The 9,756-nt window shown below is 33.4% G+C and overlaps 1 pseudogene; it reads left to right on the top strand.

Moving 5' to 3' along the window:
- The first annotated feature begins 3,045 nt into the window (after nucleotides 1-3,045).
- LOC122199433 lies at nucleotides 3,046-3,609 on the top strand (annotated as a pseudogene).
- Nucleotides 3,610-9,756: the final 6,147 nt, after the last annotated feature.

Genomic DNA, 9,756 nt, shown 5'->3' with positions numbered 1-9,756 from the left:
TAATACATTACAACTTGTCCTCTCAAAAGTTATATCATTTGGTACTCTGCCTTGACTATACAGAAGAATTTGCTTGTGACTACTTATTGGTCAGCACTGAATTTTTTTTTAATTTACAAGTTTGTTGTATAAGACACATTATACTTTGGTTTTACTTGTACTTCATGCATTATTAGGAAGAATAAGAATATATTCATATATCTAATTTATTTTTATTATTTTCTTTATGATTTTTCTTTCCTTTTTTAAATGTTTATTTATTTTGAGAGAGAGAAGAAGAGAGAGAAGGAAGAGAGAATCCCATGCAGGCTTCACACTATCAGCCCAAAGCCCGATGTGGGGCTCCATCTGAGATCATGATCTGAGTCAAATTTAAGAGTCTGACACCCAACCAGCTGAGCCTCCCAGGCACCCTTTATGATTTCACTATTCATATTTTTGATCAATTCTTCTGTAATGACATATAAATAATTTTAATCATTTTAGAGCTGGATGAATATGTGTAAGACCTTTCGCTATATTTTATAGAAGTATAAAGTGATGAACAACAAAAATGCTATACCAGCATATTTGTGATAAATAAAATTATTATTCTTGAAGAAAACAAACACACGGGTAGCTCAACATTGTATTTCTTTTATCTAACACAGCTTGCCTTATTTAAAAATAAAGCTAGGCAGCAAAATAAAACTTTCAAATTGTAAGCTAAAAACTGAGGTAGACCCCACCTATACAAAGAAGAAAGCTTATTTTATGATTCTTATGTTAGAAAATATGCTAACCCAATAAAGAATGAAGCTGTCCTTAAGGGAAAAAATGGTCTCTTTATTTTTACTACTTACTCTCTCTTTATCAATATAAATATATCTCTAATTTCAATACACATAGCCTCAGTTTAAGAAAGCATATCTCTAATAAAAAAGCCATCTTGGGCCATTATTAGAATTTGGAGGGGCGCCTGGGTGGCTCATTCGGTCAAGTGTCCGACTTCGGCTCAGGTCATGATCTCATTGTTTGTAGGTTCAAGCCCCACATTGGGCTCTGTGCTGAATGCTTGCTCAGAGCCCGGAGTCTGCTTCAGATTCTGTGTCTCCTCTCTCCACCCCTCCTCTGCTCGCCCACTGTCTCACTCTGTCTCTCAAAAATAAATAAATGTAAAAACAAATTTTAAAACAAAAAAGAATTTGGAAGTGTTTTCAAAAAGCATTCCAAGAAAATAAGCAAAACATTAAATTAAAAAAATATGATAAAGAGATTGTTACATACATATGCAGAGAACTTTTTCAGAAATAACCCCCAATTTTTTTATTGTAGAAAGTAGGCTGGTATTAATTTGTCAGTATTTATGTTAACTACATCATTATAAGGCCAACAGTTATTGTATCCACAATGGTAGCACTGAAAACAGCAACACATTGACTTGTTTCAACAGAGGTTATTACAAACAAATCAGAGCTAGAGTCAATCTTTATATAATTTGTGATGGGAAATATCTTAAAGAGAAGTTTAGAAATTCAGTTGACCTACTTCCAATGGTCTGCATTACCAAAGGTCATGCAGAGAAATAGTCACTTCCGTATTTTAACTCTTTCCTGATGACATTACCCTGCGTGTTGCTCAACACTGACTAAAGATAAGTCTACAAAATAATTGTTTGACAACTTGTTGTCATGAAAATATCTTTTCTTATTATTCTGATGATTATATCAAATGATTAATATTAACTTATTGAATATTCCTGTCTGTAACAATATTCAGAAATGAATTTAATATTCAATTACTTTGCCCTTCTGGGATGTTTCTCTCTCCTCCTTTCTATGATCCTTATTTTCTGCTAATTTTTCAAAGCCATAAATATACATATACGTATATACATATGTGTGCATCTATTTAATTTGCACTTTACTTCAAATCCTTTCTACAAAAAGGTGTCATATACAATAAAATGTATGTATATATATTTTTAATATGCATATTTATCATAAAAATTAACAAGGTAAATTCACCTATTAAATCTTCAACTCTAGCCTGATATTAAGAAAATGTAAAGAGGGGCGCCTGGGTGGCTCAGTCGGTTAAGAGGCCGACTTCAGCTCAGGTCACCATCTCGAGGTCCGTGAGTTCGAGCCCCGCGTCGGGCTCTGGGCTGATGGCTCAGAGCCTGGAGCCTGCTTCCGATTCTGTGCCTCCCTCTCTCTCTGCCCCTCCCCCGTTCATGCTCTGTCTCTCTCTGTCTCAAAAATAAATAAATAAATAAAAAGTTAAAAAAAATTAAAAAAAAAACAAAAGAAAATATAAAGATATGCCTTTTGCAGTAAATAAAGGCAAAAAATCTAACAAATACATATTCATTCAAAAATGTCCCTGTGTAATTCAAAAAATCTAAACAAATACATATTAGTTCAAAAATGTCCCTCCTTGTGTATCATGTACTGGAGAAATAAAGAAGCTTAGGAATAATGTTACAAAAGAGAATAGGAAAAACGTATGGTACTGTAAAGGTGGAGGTGAGTAGAGAAGAATAGGGAAAGAGGGCACAAATAAATTATATAAATGTGTTCAGGGAACTATATAGATTCAGTGCCATACACATATCTCATAATAATCCTAATTCCTACAATGTGGCTTTTATTAAATAAGGTTTTACATACACACAAACCAAGAGTGAGGGAATACACTTGAAAAAATAACCATAGACAGCTGGCAACATCAGTAATGAAACTATAACTAACAAAAAGTTATTGTTTAAACAAATATTAAAAGAAGCCCTCATGAAATGCCCTGGCAACACAAAGGTATGATGGTTAGGTGACTGAAATACATGATAATGTTCAGCTAGAACTTGTTGAGACAATGAATATTTATGTAAAATTCCAGGTATGTCCTTCTAAAAGAATATCAACAAAAGAGAGAAAAGTGTTTGGAAAGAAAATAAATTGAGATCTCAGAATTTTCATTATAAGTGAAACTAATTTTAAAATAAGTAGGCAAGCCCTACATGATGTACACCTGCTGTATGTATGAAATATATGTACGCATGAAAGCATGGCTGCCAAGAACCTTCAGGCGACTGCAGAATAGTACAAGTCCAAGTTTGCTAACCTCTGGGACCACTAACCTAAGTAATGATGCCCTGAGCCAGGTGAAGCAGGAGTCAAATCAGTACCAGAGACAGGTGCAGTCCCTCACCTGTGAAGTAGTTGTACTCAAAGGAACTAGTGAGTCTCTGAATGCCAGATACGTGAAACAGAAGAGAATTTTGCTGTTGAAGTTGCTAACTACCAAGACACTATTGGCCACCCGCAGGGTGAGATTCAGACCAAGAAGGAAGAAATGGCTCATCACCTTCAGGAATACCAGGACCTACTGAATGTTAAGATGGCTCTTGACATTGAAACTGCCAACTATAAGAAACTGCTGGAAGGTGAGGAGAGCAGGATTGCTCTGCCCCTTCCAAACTTTTCTTCCTTGAACCTGAGGGAAACCGATCTGGATTCACTCTTTCTGGTTGACACTCTCTCAAAAAGGACCCTTCTGATTATGATGGTTGAAACTAGAGATGTACAGGTTATCAATGAAATTTCCCAGAATCATGATGACCTTGAGTGAAAATTGCACACACCTGGTGTGGCAATATATAACCAGCAGGAAATCCCTATCTTAAAGAAACAGCTTTCAGGAGCATTTCTGCAATTTTTCAGGAGCGCAAGATAGATTTGGAATAGAAATAGCCTCTAGATATCAACACTCCTAAAAGATTGAGAAAAAAGTTTACAACATAATCTACTTTATGAAGAAAACTTGTGCTGGAATGCTTTTTGAAAAGTATTTTTGAATACCATTAAAACTACTTTTTTCCAACAAGTATCTGACCAACTCATTTCTGCTTCAATAAATCTTTGTAAAGCTAAACTAAACTAAAATAAGGAGGCAAGCAATAATCTCTCTCTCTCTCACACACACACACACACACGCACGCACACCCAACAAAGAGAATTTAACTGAAAAGAAACAGCTGTTTAACACAGACGAAGAACAAAAATCACTTTTGGAATTTGTGACTAATTTCTCAGGATGTAATGAAAAATATATGGAAATTTCCACATCCAAAACCAGAAGAAAAATCTGCAAGATAATCCATATATGGGAAAATCCTACGCAAGAAACAACCTAATCAATTAAGTAATTGTGGGCCAACAGGAAGAACAGCCATCAGATGTGTAGATGACAGGGCAGTGTGCTGAGCTGGTCATGTACAAAGAGCATTTAAATAAGAATTTGTAAACACATAATGTCAAATGTGGTACACAGAAGCTAGCAATTAGAATTCTTGGCATAGTTGCTCAAAAATTAAGGTGAAATTGCTACATTAACTTAGACTTTTTTTCCAGAAAGACCTACTTGATTAAGTGTTTCTTGTTTCTCTATTTTGAAATTCTTTGAAAAAATTAAAAATCTAGAATAAAATTTTTGATAAAACTCAAAAAAGATCTTGTGCCATTAGATATTATGGTTAATTTCAATTTTATTATATGAATTTTTCTGTATAATCCAAGCTTTATACAATGAAAGAAAATTATTTTTAACTTTATTATTTATGTTATGTATAAATGCAAGTTTATTGTATTTATACAATTGAAATATATAATAATATAAATGCAATTCTGGATTTTTAATATTTATGAGCATGTTTTATGTATATTTTTGTAATATACCATTTTAATTCTCAATAAAATATGTCAAACAGATGTTTTTCTATGTTTACTTAGCTTCTCAAACTGTGGAGTCTCATTTCAGTACAAATCATCATTTTTAATACTGCCTAAAATTCCATACTATTTAAACTATTCCTGTTTTTTGTTTATGCTTATTTTTTTTCTAAGTTGGCCCACTGCTTGCCATAAGCATTAATGGTACCCACATGCATGTGTATATGTGCGAGCAAGTCTTCTTATACTTGCTTCTTTATGTAATGTTCTAGTAGTCTGAAATCAAGATCAAAAGGCCATAATTTACTTTACTGATTAGTAGAAGAAATCTCCTATATTTGAAGTTAAATATATGTATCAGAAAATATAACATGGAAGAAGCGCAGATAACATTCTGAATATTATCTGAAATCAGTAAGAATATTGTAAAAAGGAAATGGGATCTTGAGTGGATTTTATAAAATTGAAATCTATTAAGCTAATAAAGGTTTGGAGGAGAACCTAACTTGAGGCATTGCTAAGGTCACCAATTCTTAGACTCAAGAAATATAAAGATAAAAGACTCAAGGAAAGAATAGGACTTAACATATATGAAAACTTTCAGGTGTCAAAATGGTTCATTTCAGTCAAGTGTAATTTTTAAGGTATTTCAGTTAAATGAATGAGTGCTGAAATGTAAACAATATAATTCTTTGTATAATGGTAGGAAAGTAGCAATTATGCATCAACTTGGAATCAGACATCACTAGAACTGAATCCTTTTACTCAGTGGGATTAAGAAAAATGTAGACAAATGAATAAAGCTAAAAGATAAGAAAAGGCTCAGTATTTCAATCTATAGACTCTTGAAAATAAGAGAAAAATGGCATTTTTCTAATGAATTGTCCTCATGTAAAAAAAGGTAACTCTCAGTAAATAATCCAATTTCATAAATTTATGAAAAGACTTTATTATAATTATTATAAATCAATGTGCTAAGTGTTAAATATGTGAAATATTCATTGAAACCTGAGTAATTAAAAAGAAAACTATAGGGGTACCTAGGTGCCTCAGTTGGTTGAGCGGGCGACTTCAGCTGAGGTCATGATCTCACTGCTCATGAGTTCGAGCCTTGCATCAGGCTCTGTGCTGACAGCTCAGAGCCTGGAGCCTGCTTGGGACTCTGTTTCCTGCTCTCTCTCCCCCTCCCTGACTCACACCCTGTCTTTCAATACTGAAAAAAAGTTACAAAAATTTAAAAAAATAAAAATACAAACTAAAAATCATAAGGAGAAATATATGTCAAACAACAGGGCAAAAAACCAGTGCACATGTGTGTAGGTGTGTGTGTGTGTGTGTGTGTGTGTGTGTGTGTGTGTGTTTGGATGCTTGAAAATCAAAGAAATAAAACTCAAAATAAAAGGAAATACCAATACAATACTCACTAAACTTTCCATTTTAAAATAACTCTGGATTTTAAATTGGAAAGCCAGACTTCGTAGCACAACATTAAGGAAAGTGAGTATAAATTTTATCAAGAAGATAGTAATGATTTTAATTGCATGAGAGCTGGAATGTTTTTGTCTTTGTAGGGCCACCATAATTTGTAAAGATTATTTTAGGAACCACATCCAGCAAACTTTTTCTATCTATCATCTATCTATGCCTTTGCTCATCTACTACAGAAGTCATCAACTATAATATAAAAATACATAATTTTAGGGACAAGATGAAGTACAAAAAAATAAAAATACTTGTTGAATTACTCTGTGCAGAATGAGCATTGCCTGGTTGATGAAGAATGGGAGGGGATGTCCTTGCTGATATTTGCAGATGTCCTTAATCTGTATGAGCTCACTAATCATTATGGTTCCTTCAGATTCTAAATTTATTTAAGATAATTCAGGAGATGACATCATTATAATTGTCTCTTTCAAATCAAGAGTGAGTTTGATTTAACAAGACTTTTGGACACTTTCCCTGAAGCAAAGATTATTATTCATGGGAGCTTCATAAAAATCTTGAAAGCTAAGAGATGGATTCTTTCAGTTGAACAAAGTTAGGAAGATTCTGCACATTTTTTAAGGTTGCCTTAATTGTCTCTGCTCCATGACTGATAGCTTACCTCATGAGCTTTGTAAACTAGTTTACGGAGGTCCAAATGCTTAAAACTGAAAGATCTTTGAGATCTTAACATTAGAACACAACAAAACGGTGAAATGCTTCCTTTCTGGTTCTGCAAACTAACAAAGAATACATTTCCATTGCATGATATTTGAGGCCAGCCTTCATATCCTTCTCACAAGCCTAACCTATTGCTGCTTAGCCTTTTAACCTCAAAAATTGCTTTTCAATACTATTTTTATAGCTAATATGGTGGATTGATTTCATTTTGAAGCTGTGGTGTCAGTTGATGGCTTGCTTCTTCCCTGGATGATAAACCAACAAATATGAAGCGGTTAATGGAATAAAGTGCCAACTATACTATTTTCTGCTCAATAAACGTATTGTTGCTATTGTGTACAGTAGATCTCAGGAAAAGGATAGATTATCATTTCTTCTTTAGTTACTTACAGTCTATATAAAAGGATCAACCTCTGAATTGAAATGAAAAGAAAAAAATAGATAAGCTTTAAACTCAATGTCACAATAGTTGATAGGGTAGAATCTTTCTATAGAAGAGGACCTTCGAGTTGGGCCATGCCTGGTGCATCTAGTCTCAAGCCATCACATTGTGTGGTCACTGCAGGAGGCCAAAAGTCCTGCCTGAAATTACAGTGTGTGGCCTCTAATAACTATGTTTTATTTTTAAATATTCTTTATTGTATTCTTTTCCCAAATGCAATGTAGCAATTAAAATCTCTATCACTTGGCAGAAAATGATGAAAATGTCCAGCTTAACTCCTGAAGCACTTCCAGAATCCAAATCATTAATTTGAGAGCCAGACTCTTATTCCATATAAGTATGTATCCAACAGTTTTGTTTAGGGTAAATTAAATTGTCTCATTCCTGTCATACTAGCAACAAAAAAAAAAATCAATTCAACCCGTTTTTCTCCATTTGCCTCACCTAACATGGAGCATTTTGAGCAGTTTTCACACAAACAGAATACATCTCAAAATCTTCAACTTACATTGTTTAAACAAAACACACCTATAAATAATAGTTGCATCTCTAGCTAATGTTTTCTCCTGCACTGCACTGCTTCTAAAATCCAAGATTAGAGATGCTTTATTAAGATCAGAGTCATTATATTACTAAGTTTTGATGCAGGCATATACTTAGAATGACGTCAACTAAAAATTACCCACTCAGAGAAATTAGGTTAAACCTCATTTAAGCTATGAAGATAATACGTTATTTCCGTTGGTTAATTTACTTGTAAATCCTTATTACCCTGATCCTTAGTTGCAAAGAAGTAAATAATCTAAATGTGCCAATCTAATAGGTTAAGTAACATTATCAAAATCTGCATTGTAATGTCTTATTAAACATGAACTATCAAAGATAGAAAGTAATCAGCTTTTAGAATTAATCTAAATTCAGAGTTTGATTTATATCAAGGCATTTGCAACTTGTTAAGTGAACTGATCTAATCACAAATCATTATTCAACTTTAATTATATATTGATCTCCTTATTATGAACTGATTAAAAAAATGGAAACTGTTAAAGTACTAGGATTATAGGAGTCTTTAATTTTTGTCTTTATACTTTTCTTTATATATATATATATATATATACATATATGTAGTATTCTGAATATATATATATACACATATATATGTATATATATATATGTATATATATATATACATATATATGTGTATATATATATATATATATGTATATATATATATTGTATTCTGAAAATTAAATGATTCTTTAAAACCAAAGGAACTCATTTCTTAGGGTTGTATATTTGAAGAGGTTGATTAACATAAGGTATGGTTCACTAGGACATATTGTATAGACCAGAATTATATCTCGTGAAGAGTTTATATACAAGAGTAAATAGTATTATAGGAGAAATATATAAACTGAAGAGTTTAATATTAGAATAAATAGGAGGTGTATGGCAGATTCACTCTATAACTTGATGTTGGCTGAAAGCTGATCAGGGAGACACTTCTTAGAGACAATCATTTGCCTTGAAAGAAAGATGAAGTATAATTGGATAGAGCAGGCAGGCTGAGTCCAAGAACCTGGGGGTGTCCTGCAAGACCAGTCAAGAGGGTCCATGGCTTCACACAGGATAGAAATCAAACACAAACCAGAAAAAGTGAAAGCAGAGTTTATTAAATAGTATAAGTGATAGGGTATAGCAAATGGAGTAACTGAGAGTCTCAGAAAGGAAAAAGGAGAGTGAGTCTCTCCATCGCTTGGGGCTGGGGGTTTATATTAGAAAGGGGTCTAGGGTACATGTTCTTTCAGTAATCCAGGGTAGGGTCTGATCCAAGGTGAGTTACAGGTGAATAGTAGGTGTTATTCTGGGGTAATGATGCCAACATCAGCTGAGGTTTGCTTGAAGCTAATGTCTTGGAACATGTTTGGGATCTGGCTCTAAGATGTTATCAGGTGTTTGAGGCCCTAGAACAAAACTTGGAGAATAGTTAACTTCTTGCTTTCCCCTTGGAGTGGAAACATAGCTTTTTTTTTTGGCTTATTCAGATGCAAAATATAGAACATGAGTAAATGGGGCCTAGTAGAAAAACAGTAGAGATGGAACCTTTCTAAAATGGAGTCCCTTCAGCTTCCCTACCTCAGTAGCACAGAAAGATGTGTCCAGTTAAAAATTATTACATGGGTGAAAGAAACAATGTAGGAAGTAAGTTTCATTATGTGTGTTTATGTGTGTGACTCACAGAGAAAAAGACAGAGAGAGATAGGTAGAGAGAGAGAATATGATGGATAAAAACTAAGTAATTCTTAGGCGAGTAGGAGTAAGCAGGATATTGTAAAAAAATGTGTTTGTCTCCTCCTTGAGGTCAGAAATCTGGAATAATTTTACCTCGTATAATTTGTTTGAAAATTATCATAATTACATGAGTAGGACTAAAACTAGAAA

This window comes from Panthera leo, chromosome D1 (assembly GCF_018350215.1).
Source record: "Panthera leo isolate Ple1 chromosome D1, P.leo_Ple1_pat1.1, whole genome shotgun sequence".
NCBI lineage: Eukaryota > Metazoa > Chordata > Mammalia > Carnivora > Felidae > Panthera > Panthera leo.
This window is presented reverse-complemented; position numbering and strand designations above follow the sequence as displayed.